The sequence below is a fragment of the Thermobia domestica genome, chromosome 6, assembly GCF_964235325.1.
Source record: "Thermobia domestica chromosome 6, izTheDome1.hap1.1, whole genome shotgun sequence".
Classification (NCBI taxonomy): domain Eukaryota; kingdom Metazoa; phylum Arthropoda; class Insecta; order Zygentoma; family Lepismatidae; genus Thermobia; species Thermobia domestica.
In genome coordinates this window covers 294,180,896-294,208,056 of record NC_137459.1, presented here as the reverse complement: position 1 = coordinate 294,208,056, position 27,161 = coordinate 294,180,896, and the positions used below count along the sequence as shown (strand labels likewise).

General features: G+C 35.8%; 1 long non-coding RNA gene across 4 annotated transcripts in view; it reads left to right on the top strand.

Annotated features, from left to right (window-relative positions):
- Positions 1–27,161, top strand: part of LOC145688522 (uncharacterized) — a 592,332-nt gene that overhangs the window by 307,860 nt on the left and 257,311 nt on the right. For 3 of the 4 annotated variants that reach the window (XR_014131931.1, XR_014131932.1, XR_014131930.1), the window contains one exon: positions 6,964–6,998. This is a non-coding gene — a long non-coding RNA (uncharacterized LOC145688522). Of the gene's footprint in view, positions 1–6,963; positions 6,999–19,711; positions 19,783–27,161 lie in introns of those variants that run through there. The other variant, XR_014131927.1, reaches the window with a different exon arrangement.

The window sequence follows — 27,161 nt, the reverse complement described above, 5'->3', positions numbered from 1 at the left end:
AAAATGTGCTTTCTCCTTGTAGGAGCAATCGATTCTCGAACAATTGAATGCATTGGAAAGACGAGCTGTGACGAGAGTAAAGCAGGCACCAACCTGCACAAGCTGCAACAAAAGTGAACCTTCATCGAGGGATGCAGCGCTACCCATTAATATATACACATATAAAAGCTAAAAGAGTGTATTTAGTGGAAAAAGGCATTATGTATGAAATCAATTTATGTATTGGTCCCTAATGTAAATCTGTATTCCATTAATTAACTGTCCCCTTAACCTATAAGATACGTTCAGTTCATTTTCACTAGTAGAACTACAGTCATTTACATTACATCAGTATTGTAATAAAGGAGCAATTCACATCGGCAGTAAATAACTATTTTTACCTTTTTGAAGCGAGCGATCTTCGTCTTAGTAATTTTAAACTAAAATTGTAGGTGAGTGTCCAAATCTCCGACAATACACACACGATGATCTATAAAAGTATGAGTGATTCTAATGAATAAATAAAAAATGTATTATATAAAATTGAGGACAACGCACTCTCCCATTATTGGTGCAATTCAACTGGAAGAAAGTAAGACGATGATTATATATATAATATTCAATGATATTTTTTTTTTTTTTTTTGCAAACATTAGAAATTTTATTTAAATCTTTTGGGGGCGAGGTTTAGTGGGTCCTGATATATGATTGACTTCAGTTTCAAGAGTGTGTATTGTGTGAAAACCACAATAAAAACATCTAACATATTGTGTTAAAAATTCAAATAATAATTAGGAAAAATATCAAAGAACGGTTGGTGATCATTTCCAACAAAGGACATTTCGTCCAGAGACATTTGGTCCAAAGGACATTTCGTCCAAATGACATTTGGTCCAAAGGACATTTCGTCCAAAAGGTATTTGGTCCAAAGGACATTTCGTCCAAAAGACAATTGGTCCAAGGGACATTTTGTCCAAAAGACATTTGGTTCAAAGGACATTTCGTCCAAAAGACATTTGGTTCAAAGGACATTTCGTCCAAAAGACAATTGGTCCAAGAAACATTTCGTCCAGGAATGTTTAGTTCAAAGCACATTTCGTCCAAATGGCATTTGTTCCGGTAACGCTTTGTTGTCCGGGTTTGTTTCTATTAGAAGAGTAAAAGTGTTACCTATAACATAACTCAGTAGCTTCTTATTTCTAAAGACAATTTGAAATAGAGATTTATTCTGCGATTTACTCACGCGACGTTCAAGGTGGTCCAGACATTGGCAAACAGAGTACCCCTCAATGACCTAATACCAAAATTGTTTGGAAGCAAAACAAAATTCATTACCAAAACACTGTAATGTAATAGTTACCGTATTTTGTGAATAGCCCCTTACTACAACGGGAGGCCTCTGAGGCCCAAACTGCTTTATTTAATTATAAATGAAAAACAAACATTATAAAGAAAAAATATTTTGTATGACCAACGGGGTGAAGCCTGACAATATCATTTTGTTTTCAGATTTATTACCGAATTAGAAATGTTAATAAAATCTAAAAATATAATTTGTGGGCCTCCGAGATCCCCCCCCCCCTTGGTATTGCTAGGGTTAATAAAGTAATGCATGTCGATGATCATATTTAAAATTGAAAATATTATTTCACAAAATAAATAAATATTGAAACAACTTCAGAGAAATTTTGCACTCATCGCAAGTCAAAGAAAACAAGTATTTTGACTTGTGTCGATTTCAAATTGTTTCTGAAGCCGAACCAATTTTTATATTTCAAATTTTCGCACTTTTTCTACGTCTGTGCACTGAAATTCCCCACGGAGAAAATGACCTGAAATCATTACTGATAGCGAGAGATTTTCTTACCTCTTCAGAGTATTTAGGATTATCGTCTATGGTGTTCCTAGATTTCCTGGTCGCTCAAAAATGGAAGGAAATCATAATACCACAACATTGGCTTGTATATTTGAGCTTCTTCAGCACCGGATCGAATAGACTTGTTTACTTTAGACAATTCCTTCCTGTAAACAGTTCGAAGAGAATTAATTTTCTTCACAATAGTTTCTCTGTTTGCAATGACATCGATTTCTTTGTACTTATTAAGTAGGACATCATAAGCCTGACTTTTCTTGTCCTTGTCCTATATTCTTTTGAGTTAACACGCTATAGGCATGGAAAGCTACAATTCTATAAACTCCGTGAGAAATTGTCTGGAACACTGCCGAAGATCAGCTATCTCTTCTCAATTGTCACGAAAACGGAGCAAATGACTGAACTGAAGATGGAGTGACCATCTACACACTACGACTTTTCTAAACACGGTGCAAGTATTTGTGCTAATTTGCTCAGTCTTTTAGCTCCGTGTTCCGTCTTCGTTCAGTTCGGAAAACTGCACAAATTTTCTGTCTACACGCTACGGTTTGCTTGCAACGTCTTGAAACTGCGCAGGTAAATAGTTGCCGAGACGGAGCTTGTAGATCAGCCTTTAGACAGCTTCCCAACGCAATTATACTTTTCTATTTCACGAAAACTGGGATTTGATAGCTTGGAGTAGTACTTTTCTATAATTGAAATGCCTTTTGCTATTTAGTTCACCACAGGATTGTCCTCAGTAAAAAAATAAAGAAAGAAAGAAAGAAAACAAAATCAAATAAAAAAAAGAAACACTACGTATCACTACTCGCGGACTGTCCTACTCAAAACTATTTTGGAGTTGAGGAAGAGAAGGACTGTTTCTACTGCTATGAAGCTTATAATTATTTTGACTGTAGTCACAGCGTTGAACGCCAGTCTCATCCTGAGCCACATATTTGGAATAGTGTGTGCTTGAATTTCATTCATAAAGGTGAATGACCTGTTTGCAAGCGAGCACTCACTGCCGGTGGTGCTCAAAATTCAGAAATTCGGGAATCAATCTGGTTGATGTTTCCTCATGCCCAGTACTTCCGTTACAGTGTATAATACCTTATCATTCAGAATGCAGTTTCTGCAATAGTCCAAGTATATTTTCTCATCCGGCAATACCATGTCCTGTATAGTATTAATGTTTTCATAGAACGGCGATGTTGAAAGTGTTCGGTTGCGATGTTCATCATATTCAGTGGACATGTAACCAAATTTTATTTTTAACCCGATTTTTCAGTGGCGTGACAGGTGTAAAGCCCCTCATCGTTTGTTTCATATCAAGATAGATTTAGTTTGATTTTTTTTCCTTTTTCTAGAGGTAGCCGATGATTACTCGGTTTTTCATCTACTGTCTCTCTATATATATACTTGGTCTCTATATATACTACCTTCCAAAACTCTTAAAGTAAATTCCGGACTCAGAATAAATTCAGCATTTGACACTACAACTTCCAAAAGATAATGTATCTAACTACATTTAAACCTAGTAGCAATATTATGGTTGAGAATCCGGGTCTATATCAACGAGTGATCGCAAGGTAACCAACGCAGACCCACTAGAGAGTTTCAGGAATATTTGAAGGTGAGATTAGAGACATGTCAATGACTCCCCTTAGAGAAGTTACTTGCTGACCTAGCATAAAATTAAATGCAATATATGTTTTAACATTTCCTTATTATGTCGTTTAGGTTAAAGGAGACGGGTTATTAATAACGTTTAGTGAAAATTATGAAGAAGCGGTAAAATTACATTGTGGGAGGAAACGGAGGCACCCCGAGAAACCCTCAAACACGATATTGTCCGTCATAAACGCACATGGCACTACTCATTCTGCTGACCATCAGGTGTATCGTTTGCTTGTCCTTGTGTCATTGTTTATTTCATGTTATTTGTGCTGCTTTAATCAGTGTTTCCTATCATCAGTAAGTCTTTCGGCTAATGTAGATCAATTCCTTTCATATTTAAGTTATTTTCTCTAATCCGTGTTTCCGTACATCTGTATGTTTTCTTCCTCCTCTTCCTCCACAACAGAACTTGGATGGCCTATTAGAATTACACTTTTGTTTCTATGGTGGAAGCCCGCGTACTGTTCTGCAGTCTAGTATGAGCTATTCGGTACGCATACCTTGTACATTGTCTTCTAGGTGTCCAAAACTAAGCCCTGTCGAGCACGGTGGAACACGATGGTACGGTGCTAGACCTCCAGCTGGGCTCCGACAATCATCCGTGCTCTGACCATCGCCTAAATATGCCAACATCTAGGATGAACGTTGAATATCATACCTTAGACAGACATTCAGCATCTGTACAGCCAGGCACCTATTTGAAAAGATTTGTGTCCATTTAGGATGGTATGTCTGCTATTAAAGCGAATATTCATGGTTTGAATACTCTGTATAACTTTCTGAGCCACAAAGGCACCATGTTGAAACAACTAACAACTACCATAATATTCTTGTGTATTAAGTTTGGGACAGATCTTTGAATTACTACTGTAATTCTTAAATGCTTTTCCACCAGTGTATATTGGCATGTTTATATACCATATGTAGGGTGCCGCAAGTGAACAAAAATTTAGGCTTATATCAATAGGGATCCCAATAGTAAAATGGTAAGCTTGATCTACATTGATGGTTGTGTTTCCGAGTTTCAGTTCTTGATGTTTACTCAGTTTTAAGAGCATTTAAAGCATATCTGAGAACTTTTAGAGAATAAGATTTATGAAGATTTTCTAGTTTCAAATAATTAAATTTCAAATGTTTGGAAAGTTTAAATATATTGCACCACTTTGAGGTCTAGAAATTCTGTTTGATTTGTTGTGGAGTTTAATTGTATTCTATGCAGGATGTTTTAAAACAAGAACAAGAACGCTTGAGGGGTGATTCCTGACAGCAGGATAAGACAGAAAATACATACTAACTTGGGTGGAGAAATCCGTCATTTCTGACTCATAGGCTGCCGAAAACATGAAAAAATGTATTTTAAAGGTTCATAGCTCCAATATTATGGGAACTACCGTAGTCGAGTCAAGACTTAAGAACTAGTATGTGCCCTATCCAAACATCCATGTTCCAGAATCCTGCGGTACTTCCACAACAGTTTTTATACAGGTAGTTGGTGAGTGCTTATGCTCGTAGAAAAACACATTCTATAAAAAATTGTTGCGTGAATACCGCAGGATTTAAAAACATGTATGTTTGATTAGCGCACATATTAGTTCCTAAGTGAAGTCTTGACCCGAGTACGGTAGGTCCAATCGTATTGGATCTATGGATCTTTAGTTTTCTTTTTTCTCATGTTTTCGGCAGCGTATAACTCCAAAAGGAAGCATTCGTACACCCAGGTTGGTCCATACATTTTGTCTGATCTTGGTGTCAGGAATCACCTCCCAAACGTTGTCCGGGTTGTTTTGAAACACCTGTATATCCAAACATAAAGGAATACAATCAAATGTGCACCACTAAAGACAGGAGAGGACGAGAACATAGATTTCAAATTTCGCCCATTCTAGCTTTAAGTACCACAAAAAAGTTGTTTGGACAAGAAATCTAATGAATCGGGAAGATTACTCCAAGACGTCCAATATTTCTAATATTAGTGCTTGTAGTCAAGTTACTCTATACGAAGTACGAGATTTAGCATCACACGTTCTTAATGCATTGCCGTAGTTTGAAACATAAACAACATATGCGTAGTCTTAAAAACTGTTAATTTGATTTTCTTCTTTCCTAGACTGACTTTTAATTGCTATTTAGACTGTGTTGGTTATTATTATTATTATTATTATTATTATTATTATTATTATTATTATTATTATTATTATTATTATTATACACAACTGACTTCTTAATTTATATTTAAACAGTATTTATTAAGTTTTCGTTATGCCCAATGAATTGATTTAGAGGCTTGGACCCAAAAGCCTGCACACCACAGTACTCCATAAGATTATATAGCAGATGAAGGTCAACCGCCACACCAAGCTTGATCTTGATCGAATGAGTTCGGTGTATGACTTCTTGTTTTCGAAAATGATTCAAAATTTGACCGTTCATAAATCGGAAACCGAAAGCCTGAACATATTTCACATGCTTATACAGCTGGTCAAGGTTTACTTCCATGCCAAGTTTGATTCGGACCGAATGAGTTCGGTGTATATGACTTTCTGTTTTCGAGTATATGACTAAAAATTTGAACATCCATAGCTGGAGGACCGAAAGCGTGCACAACACAATATTTCGCACTCTTTTATAGCTGAATTACTTCTACCACTATGCCAAGTTTCGTTTTGATCGGATGCGTTTGGTTAACTATTACGATATATAGTATCCTTGATTTTTGTGAAAAGAAGCAAATTAAGGACGATAAAAAGATATAAATGTAATGAAACTTAAATTGGTTTCACATAGCATATAAACTTATAAATTTTTAAGTAGACAACTTATACAGCAATTAGAATGGACCAGTTATGTTCTGCATTTGACCAAGTTATTCACGCAACCAAGTTAAATTAATGGCCAATGTAGCAGATTTTGGTGTAATTTCAGGTAACCTTGAAAGATATTTATTTCGGAAAGTTTTAGAATTTATTTAGGCTACTTATGTGTTTTTACTTGTTGGTATTTCCGTTAGAATATTTAGGTAAACACAGCAGAAATGAAATAAAATATGTAGTTTTACACCCCACAATTACGGCTTTTATGCTAAAAAAAAGACGGATAACTAATCAAAGTGAATGACTGTGAAATATTTGGTGAACTGAGAATGTGGCAAGAAACTAGAGAATCTTGAGGAAATCCACGGAGGCGGTGTTATTCGCCACAAACTGGCATGGTCTGGGATCGAACCAGGGACCCTCTCAACCGAGGTAAGCGCTCTACCACTGAATCAACGCTCCTCCATACCTATAATTTAAGAAGAAATAAGTTGTATATATTTGAAAGGAAATAAGTTGTGCAGTATACGTACTACATTTTTTCAAGTCTAATCTAAGTCACGGTACAAAAACTAAGAATTACTTTATGTTCCTTAATTATAAGGATAAAGTCTTATGTCATCTGTTTCTTTACCATTTCAGATAGTATAGTCTGTATGCACATTGGACTTAATGAGGTAAGGACAGTTAATTTAGTTATTATTATAATTATGAATTTTTTGAACAGTAAAGTTGGTGTATTAAGTATTTTTCTTTTCTGTGCTAATATTTCAGATCGGTTTATCGTAGTTAACAAGTCCTGTATCTCACATTTGTAAAATTCAAAATTGCATGTTCGATACAAAACGCAGTAAATCAAGATATTTGATATAAAATTGTGTATGTTTTCACATTTTATAATTTATATTACAATAATTTCATTTGTATTTTCTGGCATTTTAACTTGTCAAATATTCAATGCATTTACCTTGTTTGAAATATTGGTTTCAGTCATTTGGTGGAATTTCAAAACCATAATTTAGAAACCAACAAAGTCCTACAGTTCAAAATACGCAACACGCGCATAACGTACAAATTATCATGGTTAGTTATGACCTGAAGATTTTAATAAGGCCCATCAGAAAAAAAATGTGGACCTTTTGGAAATACTAAACCTGTGAAACTGTTTCAGCTTTATATAAATATCACTGTAAGAACTAATAATTTTCAGTCACTTGGACTTCAACTTATTATTTCGAAAATATACTTCTTTTCTGAGCTAATTCTTCAAACCTATAATCAAACTGATTCTTGATTTACGGCTATCGCTTTTGTATGTAACTTCAATTTTGGTGCTTAAATATGTACTTTCTGAGGGTGAATTAGCAACATTGTAGTAAATTGATATTGTTATATTTTATAGTATGGTAGAAGAAGGTGTAGGTTCAGACTTCCTAAAAATGGCTGTTATTTTTTTTCATTATAAAAGGTGTACGTGGTTTTGGTTTAAGTGTGTTGAAATATCTGTATAATGTTTATTTATTAAAAATCTAACACGATGGCTTTTAAATTCAACTTTTCAGCTTATCAATATACTGCAGGCTTTTGTGAATTTGGAATCAAAAATTACCTAAAGCAAAGACAATTATTGCATTGTATCGCACTATATACTTTTTAACATTTTTTTTAACTTTCTACAAAGTGAAGATATTTCAAATTATTACCAATTCTTTCATATTCCTATAATTGTAATAAATTAATATAGATCGTCATGCGTTCTTCCCGAGTGCTCTCTATTCGGTTACTCTTATAAAAAGAAAATAAATTATTTTCACTTGCTGACAAAGTGTGCGTACTTTTTCTTTTCTTTTTTTTAATTAAATGAAACTCGGAGTTGAAAATTCCAATGTTACAGAAATAATGATACACATATATATCGCCTTGAGAGTACCAGATCACGACTACTGTGTTTGCACAGTGGCTGGGGTTGATCTTAGGGTCTCCTAGGCGATACAGAGGCTGGGGATGACTTTAACAGGGTCACGACCTCTGTATGCGTTCAATTATAAAGCACTTCAGTCAGTCGCGGTGCAGTGGGTGGATCATTAAACTACCGACAGAACGATTTATGTAATCCCTAAACTTCAAGAACAAAATAACTCTGGTTTCTGTTGGTTTATCCATTTTTGTCAGCTTCTATTACTTCAGTTATTCTTAACCATACACCCACAACAAACATTATCTGTCATCGCACTTTCATATATAGAGACGTTTGTTTTCTACCTAGTGATTGTTATATATACACTCCAACCACTGGCATAAAATATAATGGAATAGAATACTTCAATACAATCGACTAATTTTGAAGCCTGATACGATCTAAAGAATATTTTTATTCAGAATACTTTTGGAATGTTTCATTAGACCAAAATACTTATATTTAGTAGTCATGTCGTTCAAACCGATATATTGTCCCACAAAAGTATCAAAGACTATTGCTGATCAATGAGGAATAAATATAATCGTCTTTGACGTGACAGAATTTCTAGTCACAATTAAAAACTATTAAGTAATTTCAAAAGTTCATTGCCAGTGATAAACTTTCTCTTGTTAATTTCTGAATAAGTTGGTCAATTCGAATAACTTCTTTAAACAAACAAGCAAAAAAAAAAAAAAAAAAAAATGAAAATTATAATATAGCCATACAGAAGTTCTCGAGAATATTTTAGTAGAATTAAAATCTTTCAGTTCAACGTCCCACGATTATGTCCTGTAGGCTAAGAGAAAATGATTAAAACAAGCGAATGATGATGGAAGAATTGGTGGAAGGTGAAAGTAGGAGGAAACGGGAATATCTTTAAAAAATCACGGACATGATGTTTCCACCACAAACTTACTTAGACGGGGATCGAACCAGGGACTCCACGCGTCAGAAGTAAGCGCTCTACCACTGATTCGCCGTGCTCCCCTTTTAGTAGAATGAATCCAGTTTTGAATTTCATACGGTATGTAGGGGTATATAATTCTCCAACAAATTTATTTTGCTTTGAGATACGGAAAGAAGACATGACACCTTCAAAATCAAACTCTCCGCCTCCTTGCTATGCAATGAAGCAAGAACAGGCGTATGCCAGGGGCATCTTCCAGGTGGCAGAAGAGCGATCCCCCTCCTGAGTCGGTGAAAAATATTGTCCTCCTCTTCCCATTCAAAACCTGAATTGGCACACCTGGCGTACGCTAGGAATTATTTAGCCGTAAACATGAGAAAATAATCACGTGGGTCAGAAATGTGACTGGGAAGATGAATAGTATGAATGCATTGAACATAAAGGCAAAAATGAGAGCATTTAAGTGACTAAGAGTCAGGTATACTGAAGAATAAATAATTGGTGCACATAAAAAAAATCAATTATTAACTGGATGGTAACAGACCTAGAAGCATTCTTGTGTAAATAAGCTGATTAGTCCAGTAAACATGGCTCATTTTTCTGCCAAGAAAGGAACAAATTAGCAACAAGCTGAAAATTGGTATAGAAGTAGGGGAATGTGTCAGGAATAACATACTAAAAGTCCCCTAAAATCTCACTGTAGCTTTTCCCGTAATTTTCATGAATGTCCGCCATCTTCGGACAATGACAAGGAATTTATGAAAATCATCACCCTTTAAGTTTCTCCCTCTAGTCACCGTTCTAATTGTCACAAAGCCATGAATCATATATGGTTGAAAAGCTTAGAAGACATAAAATCTAAGTAAATAACATGTGTACCCATCGTGCTAAATTTCTAAAAGAGGAGGAAGATGAAACAGCTTTTTTTTTTCAAAAGGTATATTTTGAGAAATCATGGGAAGTTTGCAACATTGACAGTTATCGCACATCAGGAAACAACACCAAAAGATGTCCTTGATATTTGTTACAAACATAGCCGACAATGACACAAATCGATGCAGTACAAGCTGAGAAAAAAAAATGGTAACCAATATTACTTTCTGACTTCTCTGTACAAAAGTGCATACGGGTGACATTCACTTTCGCAGCTCTAGTCACCTTCTGTCATTACATAGGACCAATTGTAAACGTAAATTTGAACGACGTAACACTTATACTAACCAAGCCCAATCTGTGAAAGAAACATAAAACCCAAAATTTCCGGACAAAACATGATTTTCATATAAATTGTTTAAAATTTGCAACACTGACAAGTATCGTATATTAACAAAACTTCACCATCGTTTTCATTATCATAATTATTAATTTACTTTAAAATGGTGTACATTTTTGCCAATGTAGTAAGTTTTTATGACACATAGTTTTACACAACGTATATATAGCAAAAAAAAATATTTGCTGACAGTATTAGAAAGTAACAGAAATCGGTAGTCTCGTTTGCATGGGGAAACCGTAATTCACACACTTAAAATCACTCTCAACTACAATAGTCATTTTAATGTAATTCTGTTTTTAAATGTCTTGTTTATAACTAGAACGCAATTTTGCTACTAGTATTCTTCAAATCAAACTTAAGTTTTACATTAGATGTCAGTATTCACTTTAAGAACGTTTTTGTAACTAGTCCATTCAGACTTAGTTTATTAGAAATCAATGAGTTTATCATTGTTACCTCGCTCATCTCCATGGTCTTCCTCATTTGGTTGTGCATTCATACATCCAATTCCTCGATACTGACTACATAAATTATAGCACACAATTCCGGCTTTCCGACAACCGCACATACTACGATCATAGCCCATTTTACAATTACAGAATATTAAATGCATGACAATATATATATATCGTGTTCCTTGGTCATTATTGCTTGTACAAGAATATTTCCTAATGTTTTCCATCCATATTCAGTCACTCGCATATCATTTCAACGGCACAATTGAACTTGATGATACAGTCTCAATATATGATGTTTCGCAGCATCGCTGGTGGGTGGCAATGTTGCTAATTGTATTTTGTTGTGAATAGGTCAACGACTTACTGCACTGATGTATGAATGATACTGGAATTCATCCAATGAGGTTACTATTGGTGAACAATCGTAGAGGGTTAATAGAAATGATGTCCAGTTTCAATCAGAGAATGCACATTAGCACTATCGTGGTTGAAAACTTCAATAATCGGTATAAATCTTCCTGTTTTTGAGATAATTGCAATGCCTTTTTCTTTCCCTGTCAATACAAACCACATGATGTGTCACATCCAGTGAAAACACGGTAACTGAGCAAAACAATTAACACATTTGCCCATTATCTTGCAACTTCTTAATTCTAAATTCTTTTGTCAGTTCTTGTCAACGTCCTGGCTTTCGAAATGTGATCTACTAATTATTATCCTATGCAAGCAAAATGATTATAATGTTAACATTCTTGCCAATTACTACGACGTGCCTACAAAGATTTAAAGACTTGGCTACAGCAGTTTTCATAAGTGCGTCAGCATCACACCTTGCTTGCTGGGTTTGAATTCCAACTTGTCGCAAATGAACCACCAGATAATGGGTGAAACAATCCTTATTTTTGGAATTACCCAAGAATTTATCTTTTGTAGTTGATATTATGGTTTCATTTGTGAATAACAAACCTGAGTGAACATTTGACTCACGTAGTTTCCGTTAAGCGGCTTTTATACAGTTTTCAGTACAATACCTATCAAAAATAACTGTTGCTATCGTTCCAAAGTTTGTGAGTACATAAGATACAAACGAGTTCTACACGTCAAGGTATGTTCCATATTGTGGTCAAACATGATGTAGAAGCCAGTCTCCATCTATAATGTACACAGTGTTTTCAATTTGAGTTTTAGAATATGTACGATATTCAAACATGTCACACAAAGTAGACATTTTCATTTTACTCATGGACATTTCTGTGAAGGGAGAAAGTGGATAGGGTGCAAGCTCTTAAGCAAAACACTGTCGGAGTCATTCTTCGGACTTCACTACGCATATGATTCGGTTGTAGATTAGCATGCTGTTTACAGCCAGTACCTCATCACTGATGCGCACTGCATTGTGCATTGCGGATAGTGGGATGACTCTATATTTTTGTTTAAGTTTCACATTTTCAAAAGTCTATCCAAACATTCCTTCCATAAGAGCCAATCAGACTTCCTTCCCTTTATCACAGTTGACAATTTCATTACCCACCATGGCAATTCTTAGGAACGCAAGCTCTAGATATGAAGGGAATGGGGAATGCTGGCAAAATCACCGCAAGAATTTTTGTACATCTAATATATCATTCGATTCATTTCTTTGGTACAGTTCCACATGACGGCCCGTGTGAATATCATGCCTATCTTGGCTTAATAATTTTTCAAAACATTCTAGTAAGTGACATGCTGCTGGCATACCAGACCCACCTAGATATTACCTTTTCAGTCATGCACCTCCCATGTGTCAGTTCTCAACTGCTCTTCACTTTTTTCATTAAAATCTGCTCAATCGTCATATCAGACCATATACCACTCCAAAATTAATCTTTCCTGCGAATAGTAAAGTCTGCCGTCCTAAGCGAAAAGACCTTAACTCCACATTTTTTTAAATCGAGATATTTGTATGGGAATGTTTGTAGTACAATTCTGCATCTATTTTTAAGTGAAATTGACGTGGTTTGACCAATAGGTAGGGGGTACTGACGTCATGAGTGTTTACCTTATGTTCAAAACTAACTGAAAGTAAACAAAAAGACCTTAAGCGGCAATTCATAAGCACAAATATTTAACTGTATTACCACACAAATTTTAGATCGTGAAAATATATTTAATAAAGTTTTACTGAAATACAACAAATTTGAACGTACAGCCTAAGCCAAAATGCATTTTGCGTATTTTCTCGAAAGTATGTGAAATGGAGTTAAGGCCTTTTCGCTTAGCACGGCAGAAGTAATCGTCTCGTATAAATAGCTGGAACTCATGAGGATCCATTTCACCCTCCAACCGCAATATTTCTTGTAAGTACAGGTATGCGTATTTAGCATACAAAAGATTTAAAACTGCATGGAAATATGGTAACATTTCTCGCATGCAGTGAAGATTCGAATCTCCAGTTCTTTTGGCACGAATGAAAAGACGCATAATTCCTACAAGCTGAAAATGCAGGGCAAAAACTCACGGCTTTTTTCTGCACCGGCGTCCATGAATAACTTCAGGTAATTTGCAATCTTGATTATATGTGAGTGTTGAACTACATTAGCATCGATATTTTCTTCAGTCATTAGGGTAATACAACCATCTCGCAATTGATGTACAAACTCCTAGTGGGGTCTAATTCATTAAATATATATAATGCAATTGCTAACTGGGTTTTAAAAAAATGAGCTCGCAGAGCACGAGCATAAGAATGGCCTGACATCGTCTGTTGAATAGAGCTACTAGCATGCACGCAAGACCAAAGTCCTTCAATGCCACTACCTTTCATTATATATGCAACTGCTCCCATAAATGACATTAATGTTTAGAAAACCTCAAGTCTAACAACCACCAACGATAATTCACCAGAATTTCTACATGTTGCTACAATGTCACATGCTTTAGAGAACAAAGGTTAATCTAACGTGACTAAGCGTGTTTCTTGCTTGTTTCCTGCACATTCTTTGCTAGCAAACATAAGCACCGAGTATAGCATCCATGCTTGTTGTCTGAAGATTGATGAAAGGTAGAATCACTACTTGAGTTGTTTGGTAGTTACCGTTGTTGCTTGTCATTAGCTGCAAGAATCGATTCCAATTAGGGCAAGTTGATGTTTTCAACCACTTTAGTATAATCCACGTTAAATCATAAAAAGGTGGGTTTGAGTTTGGATATTGAGAACACGAAGGCATCTTATGTCTTCATCGATTAAATCCGAAAGGCCATCAACTTTGCGTGTGTACGTTAAAGTGGTATCTTCCAGTCTCCTTTGACAGTGTACGTTTTTTGAGCCGAGGTGTTGCTCAATGACACACGAGCCACTAAATATGGATGGAAAACACTAGGAGATATTCTTGTACCAGCAAAAATGACCAAGTAATGCGATCTATATAGTGCCATGCATGTAATATCCTGTAACTATAAAAAGGGCTATGATCGTAGTATGTGCGGTTGTTGGAAAGCCGGAATTGTGTACTATAATTTATGTCGGCAGTGCCGAGAAATTGGATGTATGAATGCACAACCAAATGACAAAGACCATGGGGATAAACGAGGTAACAATGAAAATCTCATTGATTTCTAATAAAATAAGTCTGAATGGACTAGTTACAAAAACGTTCTTAAAGTGCATACTGACATCTAATGTAAGCCTTAAGTTTGATTTGAAGAATACTAGTAGCAAAATTGCATTCTAGTTATAAACAAGACATTTAAAAACAGAATTACGTTAAAATGACTATTGTAGTTGAGAGTGATTTTAAGTGTGTGAATTACGGTTTCCCCATACAAACGAGACTACCGATTTATGTTACTTTCTAATACTGTCAGCAAATTATATATATATATATATATATATATATATATATATATATATATATATATATATATATATATATATATATATATATATATATTGCTATATTTACGTTGTGTAAAACGGTGTGTCATAAAAACTTACTCCATTGGCAAAAATGTACACAATTTTAAAGTAAATTAATAATTATGATAATGAAAACGATGGTGGAGTTTTGTTAACATACGATACTTGTCAGTGTTGCAAATTTTAAACAATTTATATGAAAATCATGTTTTGTCCGGAAATTTTGGGTTTTATGCTTCTTTCACAGATTCGGCTTGATTAGTATAAGTGTTACGTCGTTCGAATTTACATTTCTTAAGATGTTGGATGATATATAACTTTTGGTCCTATGTAATGACAGAAGGTGACTACAGCTGCGAAAGTGAATGTCACCTTATGCACTTTTGTACAGAGAAGTCAGAAAGTAATATTGGTTATTTTTTTCTCAGCTTATACTGCACCGATTTGTGTCATTGTTGGCTATGTTTGTGATAAATATCAAGGACATCTGTTGGTGTTGTTTTGTTGATGTGTGATAAAACCTTTTAAGAATACGAAAGATGATAAACTGAAGTAGTGCTCGCAACAAAAGGCTCAGTGAATTTGTAAAGCATAAGCTTAAAGTAAAGTTGGCCACTCAGTACAATGTGAAGGAACAGTTCGAAAAATTTCATAACTGTCAGTGTTGCAAACTTCCCATGATTTCTCAAAATACATCTTTTTTAAAATAAAAAAAACTTTTCTTCTTTCTCTTCTTCTAGAAATTTAGCACGGTGGGCATATATGTTGTTTACTTAGTGTTACGGGATATGAAGTAAGGACAAGCTAGGACATCTTTATTTCATGTGGAAATTCAACCAGCCATCAATGGAAGCCAAGCAGCCTTCAAGAGTTCACTGCCTGATGTTATTAACACAAATATTCTGTTGTCGTTGTTTGCTGACTTTACATCGAAAGATAAATTAACTATTGCTTTGCTGTTATTAGCACCTCCACCATGTTCCGACACTACTCAACTGTCGGGATAGAAACGAGAGGCACCTAAGAGGTGCGGGATAACAATACCAAATTTATAGCAGTAAAGCACATGCTAAATGGGGGCGACTCCACCACTAGTCTTAGGCGACTAGAACCATGAGCAAAATTAGACAAGATAATGAATATGAATTTAGTGTTAAAATAATTTGAAAATAACCAATGCATTTTTATTGAAAATTGGTAACAATAAGGGCGTTAAGGAATAGATGGTAGAGCAAGGGAATAGCAACTAATTTTGAACAGTCTCACCCTAATTCGAAGTAGTTCCAATCTTCTCCCTCTTACTCAGAGGTGATGTTTAGGCGCTGTTCTCGAAGTTCCAGTGACTTGCAGGTTGGGTTGTCCTGATGAAGTCCATGATGAAAACTTGTCCGACAATCAACCATGGCATTGAATGCCAGATCCCAAAGGCAGGGAGACTCCGATGTGTCTCGCGTCGTGGTTGAGATCCAAAGACCAAGATCGTGCTCTCTCAATTGCTTTTGACCTGACTGTCCCTCTGACGTCAGAATGAGATGATGGTGACACCACAGAGTTTCCTGAGCGTGGTCGATTACCCAAAACTGACATTGAACAAGTCCATGTTTCTACATGTCGTCGACTCAACACAAAGTTCTCAAACTTGCTCCTGAAATTGCTAACGTTGTCAGGTAAACGAACTAAAAAGAGACTCACCTGAGTCAAAGTACTTACTTCTGTATTTATTACTTCCTTGTTGTAACATCGTGTCGTGGGTAAACGAACGAAACGGACAATGTCTTGCAGTAGCCTGACTATGAGGGGCCAATGAGTTCGAATCAATTGAGAGAAGCAATTGATCTAGCAAAGCACATTAAAAGCGTCGCGTGTGAGACTGTTTGGTAGGCAAAAGGTAATAGGAAGTTGCTACCAGTGTTTATTACAAATTACAAGTACAAAGACTTCCTCAATAACAGCAAAGCAATAGTTAATTTATCTTTCGATGTAAAGTCAGCAAGCAACGTACAACAGAATATTTGTGTTAATAACATCAGGCAGTGAACTCTTGAAGGCTGCTTGGCTTCCATTGATGGCTGGTTGAATTTCCACATGAAATAAAGATGTCCTAGCTTGTCCTTACTTCATATCCCGTAACATTAGATTTTATGTCTTCTATACTTTTCAACCATATACGATTCATGCCTTTGTGATAATTAGAACGGTGACTAGAGGGAGAAACTTAAAGGGTGATGATTTTCATAAATTCCTTGCCATTGTCCGAAGATGGCGGACATTTATGAAAATTGCGGAAAAAGCTACAGTGGGATTTTAGGGGACTTTTAGTATGTTATTCCTGACACATTCCCCTACTTTTTTTTTAACCAATTTTCAGCTTGTTACTAATTTGTTCCTTTCTCAACCTTATTTATACTGAACTAGATGTGACGGAATCAAGATGGACTGCGTTGTAATGTGGAAAATAATTTACAAAGACAAATGATCGTGAAGAAAAGTTGGAGGTACTTTCGTTTAGTAGTGGATTGAGAATATTTCATTATAATAGTAATAATGATTATATATGCAGTATCGAAAGTGCAAACGAGCAGAGAAAATATTTTAATTTGCTGAAATCAATCCACGTATCAAAAGAAGAAAAACCCAGACTGGCTAGAATATTCTTTACTTTTTTTTTCATACGTGCTATTCGGAATTAAACATGGGGAAAGTTTGCTTTTTAGTATATCAGTTATGAAATTTTACGAATTGTTCCTTCACATTGTACTGAGTGGCTAACTTTACTTTAAGCTTATGCTTTACAAATTCACTGAGCCTTTTGTTGCGAGCACTACTTCAGTTTATTATTTTTCGTATTCTTAAAAGGTTTTATCAGCCATGATTTCAAAGCTTTTCCAGCAAGAATCTGATGAATATGCATGTACCCGCCCTAAATTTTGATAAGTGATATTTGTTAAAAATATCTTTTAATTGTACTTTGCAACACACACACACACACACACACACATATATATATATATATATATATATATATATATATAACATTCGTGTGCGCTTCTTCTGCACAATTTCCGATAACGACAATGTATCCATTTCTTTTACATTTTGTTCATTGAAGTGACTAATAGTCTATAAAATGTCGCGATACCAAAATTCCATTGCTCCTAAATGTGATGTATACACGAATATTTATAAATAAAATTCAAAAAAGTCCTTGAGAGTTGCAATTTCTGAAAATAAAACCAAAGTATGATTATAAATTTTACACCAAAAACATTCTCATACTCACGATTTCCCTCAAGATTAGATTATAACTATCAATAAAATCAAAGCATGCTCTATAGAGTTAGCACAATATATGACTGAGGGTATAATTTTAATAACCAAACAAGTTGTTTGTCTGGCGAACTTCAATAAAAGTAGATTTTTTTGGTAGTCTATAGTCACATAGAGCAGTGCAAACGAATTTCCAAATGTATCAGTGTTCTTTAATTTGTCTCTCTGTTTTGTTGTTATCATGTGGACAATTTACAAAATGTGTTATAGTGATGGTATATATATACATACTCATTCTGTGACTGTGTGACTAAAATTACTGTACATAATGTAGAAAAAGTTTAAACAAACATGGGCACTTTGTTCCCAAAGTCTTTCAAGAACTGTCAAGCACTTGAGTTTAAGTGAGTTTGTCATGAAACTGCCTATGTTAATACGGTATATTTCTGTTTGCGTGACATGACAGTTCTCGTTCTAGTAAGGCATATGGATTCTTCGTTTTGTTCCAACTTAGCGACAGTAGTCGCTGATGTAGAAATCACAACTCTCAGCTTTTGTGTTCCATGTGAAATAAAACTGAAAAGGAAGTTCTGTCACAGAGACAACCCGTTTATATATATATATATATATATATAAGCCCATATACGCTTTGTTGTATGCTTTGATTCTGAGATACTTGTGACGAGTGCAATACATTGTATTTTCTATAATGCAATGTGAAAAAAATACTGCAAGTTCATTGTGCTTTTGAAGTTTATTAACCCTGCGTTGCACACCGTCGCTTCACGCTCACACGCTCACTGTCAACTAGTTCAATTCACACAAAGGAAGCATAAGGTCAAACAGAACGATTACTACAATCTTGAATGATAAGATTCATAATATCTATAATACTGTTGACACAAAATTTCGTCCTTATATTGCTACTTTTTCATGGCATGCTTATTCAAACCATCAAATGTGGCGTAATTATTTGATGTCAATACTAACTTGTTATTATTCATCTCTCTACTCAAAATTCAAACACATCCCTGTTTTTGTATGATTATTATCTATAGATACTCATAAGCTTGGTATTCATTCATGATTTTAACAGTTTCTATAATGTCTACAGATACATAGCCACTAGAAATATTCCCAAAATCTATAGAGCGTCTCACCCTTAGATTGCAGTGCAGGAGTAAATTGCAATGCTTTTCCTTATGCCCATTGTTGCCAAACTTAGTTTGAATTTTTAAAAAAGTTTTTTTTTCTACTAGGTATGGATAGATTTTTGTAGAAGATTGTATTCTTTATCAAATAATGTTTTTCTCATATCAAGAAGAATTTTCAAGTATTGACATAAATTGAAATACTGAAATCTTGCTAATGACAAATTCTAACGTCGTGTTCAACATATCACGTTTGTAAGTTCGGAACTATAAGAGCTACAATGTTGAAGCTTATACAGCTATTAACACCATATTTGGTGCGAATGTTGGAAAAGTTGGCATTCGAAAAAGCTTCTTGAATTTTAAAATAAAAAATAAAATGTAAGAGAAAGTGCATTTATTATTGCAATGCAATATCTAGAAAGTTGACTAGTGAGAAACTTGTTTTTATTTTATTTTATTTTTTTTTATTTTTTAGCTTAGATGGGGGTGCAAAGCGAGAAAAATATTGAGAAAGGATTGAAGTTATTTTTAAAACAAATTGCAGGTCGGTATATTTCTGTAAGTTTTGTGACTTTTAGTGTTAAGAGTCAACTTTCCAAAGCGCGCGCATCTGACCAGAATTAATGCAACTCCAAATCAACCAACCAACCTACATAATATGTGCTCTTGTTTTGTTGTTGTTTTAGTATCAGGTTGCAACTTTTGTGCTATGATAGTACGAAAAGCAACATCAGTTTTTGGAAACACAATTTCCTGTGTTATAACAAACATTGCATTTAACTCTATCACTTCTGAGATTATGCAGCTGTATAAATTTCAGTGCCATGACACTATGGAGCATTTTAACAACATGAGTATCAAGTAGTTAAAATGAGATGCACAGAATTAATGGCAAATAAACTTCAAATATTCTATTTGAAGAAGAATACAGACGAGTATTGTTCTGTGGAATTGATACACAATTGATTCAGTAAGTGATACTTCACTTATGTGAAGAAAAAAGAAAGAGAAATATAATACAAATGCGGGAAAATACAAAAAAAAATGATTATTATTGCTATCATTGGTGAAACTGGTACAATATTGCACCTGATAAATTGTTTTTACTTACACAACAAACGTACGAGAAACAACAATAAGGAAAACATTTAAGAACTGTTTAGGTTTGGATAGTTACTTTGCTTTTAATGATACAGTGGAGTTTGCTATAATCTTCCAGATTACAATGCGAAAAGGTCAAAGGTGTCCTTACAATTTAATTTTGTAAGTTCGGAGTTATGTGGGTGTACTGATCGATAATTGGGACCGATAACTCCTGCCTCTTACTTGTCGTGTAGGTATGGCTGAAATATTGAAGATACAAATTATGCAGATGCAATTGTCGCACTCGTTATCTTGATTTTTGTTTTAATATGAAATTTACTAGAATTTCTATTAAAGTAGAACATTCGCTGAAAGTAACTTTAACTTGGCAAAGTTCTGGCATCTTTTTCTCTTGAATGCGCTAAGTAGTACCGAACGGTTGAGGTCCTGGAAAATTTTGATGATATTTTTGATATTAGAACTGGGTTCTGCGGTGACTTTTCTTGGTGTGGTAAAGCGTCTTTTTTAGGTTGATTTTGTTAGCGTAAATAGATTCCGTAGCTGGCCGTTTCTTGGGCAGTATTGCTGTTTCTTCTATATGTGGTAGAAAATCTTCGCCCTTAAGCTGTGCTTCTTTCGGAGCTCCTCGTGCTTCAATACGTTGAATGACTGGGAATCCCATAAAGTTTGCTTGGTGATCCTGTTTGCAATTTGAACTCTTGTAAGATTTGTGTTCTTTGTTTCTTGGGCAATTATAAATGAGGTGATTTTCTGAACATTTGAGACATCAGGGATGGCTTGGGAAAAAGATTGAATGCTATAGAAACGTTGGTATCTATAGCATTGAATATACTGCTTCGGTCGATATCGTTTCACTGAAATCTTGTAAAATTCCAGAAAACGAGGATCGTAAATGGCCTTTGTTTCAAAAATCTTCTTTAATGTAATGAGGAAAATGGCAACGGGCATTTGCCATTCCCTTTCTTTCTCTAAACGTTTATTACTTCGTATCGTCTGTCATGAGGAAATGTGAGTATCGTAAAGGCGGAGTTCCGTTTACAATTTCACCGTTAAATATCAGGTGGGAAATGCTACCTTTTTCTAGGTGCAAGCCCAAATAGGTTTTCCACACAACCGACCACTACAAATACATCCCGATCTAGACTCGGGCTTCATCCTGTTCAAGAAAGTACTGCGAGTTCTACTCTAGCTGAGAATTGAAAGCGTTAACAATATATTATTTATATATGGTCCATACCCATATCGTAGGATCTCTTATTCGAGTGTTGTGGCTTCGCGTAGCGTAAACGTAGTCGCAAACGCTCTCGCCTTTGGTGTGAGCGATCCTGGGTTCGATTCCAGGCGGGAGCTCTTGGTCAAAAATGTGTAACAGCCTTTTCCGACCAACCATTCTAAGTTGTGTTTTTCCTGGGTTTTCCTCATTCACATCAGCCAATGCCGGGATGTTACCTAACATACAACTCCCAGGCCGCTACTTTCCTTCCCCATTAGGTTCTTCTTACCTCCTTCCCCAGATAGCATGCTTCCCGAGGGATACCATCCCTCATACGTGACGGTTTAAAGTCACCGATACTGGTACTATCAAGAGACATGCATAAGTCAAACAAATAAATATTATTCAAATGTTATGTTAGATGGATATGTTATAACCCGAATCAAATGGAACTGACACTATGATCTGCCTCTAATTTTGTTAATAAATTAGTAGAGCTTAAGTTGTAATCGAAACCACCGTAATGTGTTCAAATTTCAAGGCTTTCTTACCAGAGTCCGAGACCCCCTTCACCAAAGATGCGTGTGCTAGCCAATAGACCAGCTACATATTGAAAAGATTGTTATACTTCGGTTACTATAGTAAGGACTAATTTACGAGATCGTGGTATATCTCCCTACTCAAATTAAAAAGGGGGAAATAAAGCTCTTATTACTGTTTCCGAAGTATTGCACAAGAAAGTAATTAGTATATTGTCTGCACTACTTGTTTCTGATGGTCTTCAAATAAAACTCAGAATTTTGGTGCATACATACCTGAAAAAAGATGCTGATCCGTTTGTTCCTAGAGCTTGCTCGCAGCCAAGCAGCTATTACATGCGCTTTTGGAGTGAGAGAACCGGGTTCGATTCCCGTCGGGAGCTCATGTGGTTTGGATCCCACGATCAGATGTAGGTCCAATTCTTATATAACATCGCTACTGAAAGGAACACTAAACTCAAAATCATCATCGCCACCGTTTGTTCCTAAGTTTATTTAGAGTTCTAGACAGAAATAAGGAATAGCATTCAAATCGTCACATTGCTTTTTCATTGTTTTTCTTTTTATTAAAGTATAATCAAATGCCAGAGTGCGGATAGTGGCGAGTCAAATGGGACTGACCTTATTATCTACCTCTAATGCTCTTAGTAAAATGACATTACTAGGATTTCAGAACTTAAAATGAATCAGTTTGTGCCATTGCAGGTAACGCTAAAGCTAAAAAGCTAAAAGAGCTCATCTTAGCAATACGATTAGAAAACAGAGGGTTTGTTTTTGGCGAGGAAGTCCAGAGTTATTCCCAGTGTTAGCTCATGTGGTCCGAATCCACCATTAAGTTTTATCAACGTTTATTATCTTGACTGCTACAGTAGTTGAACTCTCGAATATAAAAATTATTACTATACTGATTTTGAGCCCTAGGTTCAGTTTTCCAGACAAAGCTAAGGGAGAACGAACTTAACACTACACCTTACTCTGTAATCAACAATACGTCACTATTGCTTTGTTTATACCTAACCAGCAAGATTTACTTTCGTTGTAACAGTAACCATAACAAACCCGATTGTAGTATTCAGAGTTGGCTTGGGTCAATGAAAACTTGACCCACGACCTACTGACCCACCACCCACTGTGACCCACGACCCACTGGCCCACCACCCACCGTGACCCACTCTGACCCACCACCCACCATGACCCATTGTGACCCACCGTGACCCACCACCCATCGTGACCCACTCTGACCCACCACCCACCATCAACCACTCTCATCCACTTTGACCTACTCTGACTCACCAAAATCCATCGTCATCAACACTGAACACGATCCACGGCCTCTTCTGAACTGACTAAAGAGTTTACAGTTGTAATAAAACAAGACTGAAATTGTCACTAATCGGAGTTTGAATTTCTAGTCAATCGCTCAAGCACCACTCTGTTACAATAACAGTGGATCTGACCTTTACGATATAAACTGGTAAAGTGTTTGTCAGTGAGGAAATTGAAACACTTCGAGGTGGGAGGAAATTAGTGTGTGCCTAAAATATACTTGTACTAAGAGAGTATTCTTTCAAGTGTTAATTTCTGAACGCATTCCACAAGAAACTTCTATTCGCAGGAAAATACCCCTGTACAATATGGAAAAGATTATGGTTTCAGGTCACAGTATTTTTCTCACAAAAGACTTAAAAAATCAGTTTTTCATAGTGTATAAAGGTGCTCGGGTACCCTCTGTGAGAGCGTCTGCATAAAGTATGCTCATAATTGTAATTTGTGTAATCACTAAAACACCACGTTAAATTTAAGTTACAAATATGCATAATTGCAGTTATTATGAATATTTATTCAAAGTACGAAAGAAGAGACTTACTAAAAATTAGGTACAAAGCTGAATAACACAAATAAGCCATTAGTAATACAAGTATACATTTTCCGTAACTCGTAATTTTCGACCTTAAAAGAAATTTGAAATCGGATTTATTTCCTGTTGGTAACTTTTTGGCAATAAATCATCCGCAGTGGAATGATGTCCATCCTTCATCCAAGAAATAACTAGCTCGTCTACTTTAAGCTTGTCTAGCGGTGGGCCATTAACATTGATGAGCAACAAGTTAGACAATGTTTGAGCACTTAGTCTATTTCTAATATCAGTCATCTGTAAATTCATAAGGGGAAATCCCCGTTCGCACTCTGTCGTGGAAATTGATAATATTTCTACCCGATTTCTGCAACTTCTCATCGACAATCTACTTGTTAGACTTAAGTCTGATAACGATTTTTCTTAGTCAGGTTTGAAATACTCAGCAAGAAATATCATCTCTCCATCACCATACAACATCTTTTCCATATCGACCATGTCAGTTGGCAATGCCGACCCATGTAGAACAGAAACTTCATCTACCACATCTTTGATAGGGAATCTTGTGAATAAATTATCACTTAAAGCCTAATAAACTGATGACTTTTTATTTGTTTATACATTTAATTTTTGTAATTACACATGAAGGTTTGATACCATTACCAAGTTCCCTCCCCCGTCTAGAAAGCGAAAAAGAACGAGGTTCCTGCAAAGTGTTCAGAGGTGAATGGGAATTTCCCTCCTTCTTCAACTTCAATTACCACACTGCTGTTTGCCATGCGCCAAATTACGATGAATTTCAATTAAATTATCATAGTATAATTATTTCCTTGTTGAATTATCAATACTTTTCAGTGGAAAAAAGGATGAAATTTCAAAGTTCCAAATCAAAGTAAGTAGACCAACGTAAAGGGAGAAAAAGTGTAAAATTTTCCATACCATTTTTCGTACAATCCAAACTTCAAATTTCCGTGTAATTAAGCTTACAGTACAAATTTTATGCCTATTTTTCTCACAACTTTATGGGTTGATTGCCCTGTGCTGTAAGCGCTCCATATAATAAACATAAGTTTCAGCAATTATTATAGCAGAAAACAATGGATATATGAAGCCAAGCACTGTATTGTTTGTTTCTATTTTTTTTCTTAAATAACATCGATCGTTTTCGATCATTTTTACAAACCAACTCACTACCAATTTTCCATATATAGAAAGTGCCTTCCCCCCACATAAAGGAGAATTTTTTTAAAAAATGCTAGGACACACACTGTTTATTTTCAATAAAGAGTTAATACACTGAATTTCATCTCCGTAAGTTGAACGGTTTACGAGATACTCATTTTTTTTCGCAAAAATTCGGATTCTCACTACCTCTTTAGGATATTATGTATTATAATAAAAGCAATATAACATCCCAGTTTGGATTAAGGCCTAACTATATACCAAAAGTAATTTCGTTTGACTTTGCAATTTGACCGTGATGATCAGGCACACATAGTTACATTCCATTTTTTATATAATAATTTATATATTACAGTGATTCAAAAATGTATTTTTTCCAGTAGTTAGTTCTAAAAACTCACAGGTCTCGAAAGCCAAGTTGTAGTGTAAGTCCTATTGCTATCATTACTATTAAAAATATCAATATCCAAAAGTGCCTGAAGTTCTTTTTTCACTTGGTCAGATTTACTCACCTCAGGTAAGTAGACAGAAACAAGTGGAAAAGAAAGGGAAATGAAGGTTTAGAAAGTAAAACGGAGACAAATTTACCAGTCCTCAGAAGATACTGTCTGCAATGCAGTGAGCAGAGAGGGTCGGTAGATCATACTGAGTCGGTGGGTCGCAGTGGGTCATGGTGGGTGGTGGGTCGCAGTGGGTCACGGTGGGTGGTGGGTCACGGTGGGTGGTGGGTCACTGTGGGTCAGATGATGTTGACCCACTGACCCGCCCAAAAAACTTGACGCACCGACCCACTCCATCTCTGGTAGTATTGCACGATATTATTGGCAATATGTATAAGAATGCCCTTACTGTTTTCAGGGACAGCACGTTTAACGTATTGACACAAATATGAGAATTGAAATAATTTATGTGTGCATATATGTGGAATTAATACTACCCGTGTGCAATGTGCATTCTTATTTTTCCTTTAAGTTGGCATAAAGGTGGACACTATATTCGCCAAAGTATGGTAATCTGTCATAATCTTGGGAAATAATTATACTTAATATATAAAATCTCCGCGTAAATTTTATGCCCGAACTATATCTGAATGGACTCTTCTTTACGTAGATATGTGTGTAGTATACAGATAAGGTTGTCACCTTTCCAAATTAAAATGTAGGGACACTTCATTCATCCTGCAGCTAATTGGAAGAGAAGAGGAAGAAATGTACCAGCACTTGTTCCTACTAATGAGCGAATTATATTTATCTAATTGGTAAAAAGAAAAGTAAGAATTTATAAAAGTAACCAAGAACGTTCTGTCGCTTTTTCACCCAGAACCTTCGAACATAGATATGCCACCTAAGACGTACCTAGAAGATCAAAAATGACTCCCATCAGCATTGATGACTTTCTGCCAACGTTCTCGAAGGTCGTGGATTCCATCGCGATAGAACTTGGTGGGCCGTGAAGCGAAGAAGGTATCAAGTGCATTTTGCACCTCTACTACAGATTTGAACTCACGTTCTCTAAGGTGATTGTCCAAGAAATGGAACAGGTGATAATTGGACGGTGCAATGTCCAGGAAATATGGCGGATGCAATAGTTTTTCCCATCCAAGGCGTAGAATGGTGTCCCGGGTCATCCTGTTAACGTGGGACTTAGCGTTGTCCTGTAACAGGAGGACCCTTTTGCGATTCAGAAGTACTGGCTCCAGAGTTTTGAGTTTTTCTTGAACACTGCTCAATTGCCGACAGTACACAGTTGCATTGATGCTCCGAACAGCTGGTAGCAGTTTCCGACGCACGATGCTGCGAGCAATCCACAAAATACATAGGAGGACCTTCTTCTGGTGCAGTACTGGTTTTAGCTGTTTTCGAATCGGTTCACGGGATGCTAATCAACGATGAAGGCGCCGTGGAGCTTCGTACAAGACCCGCTTCTCATCACATGTCAACACCCTGTCTACAAATGCTCCTTCTTCAGACGAGACAGCAAAGAAACAGAGGTGTCTGCTTGCATTGCCATCTGCCCGGATTCGAATCTTC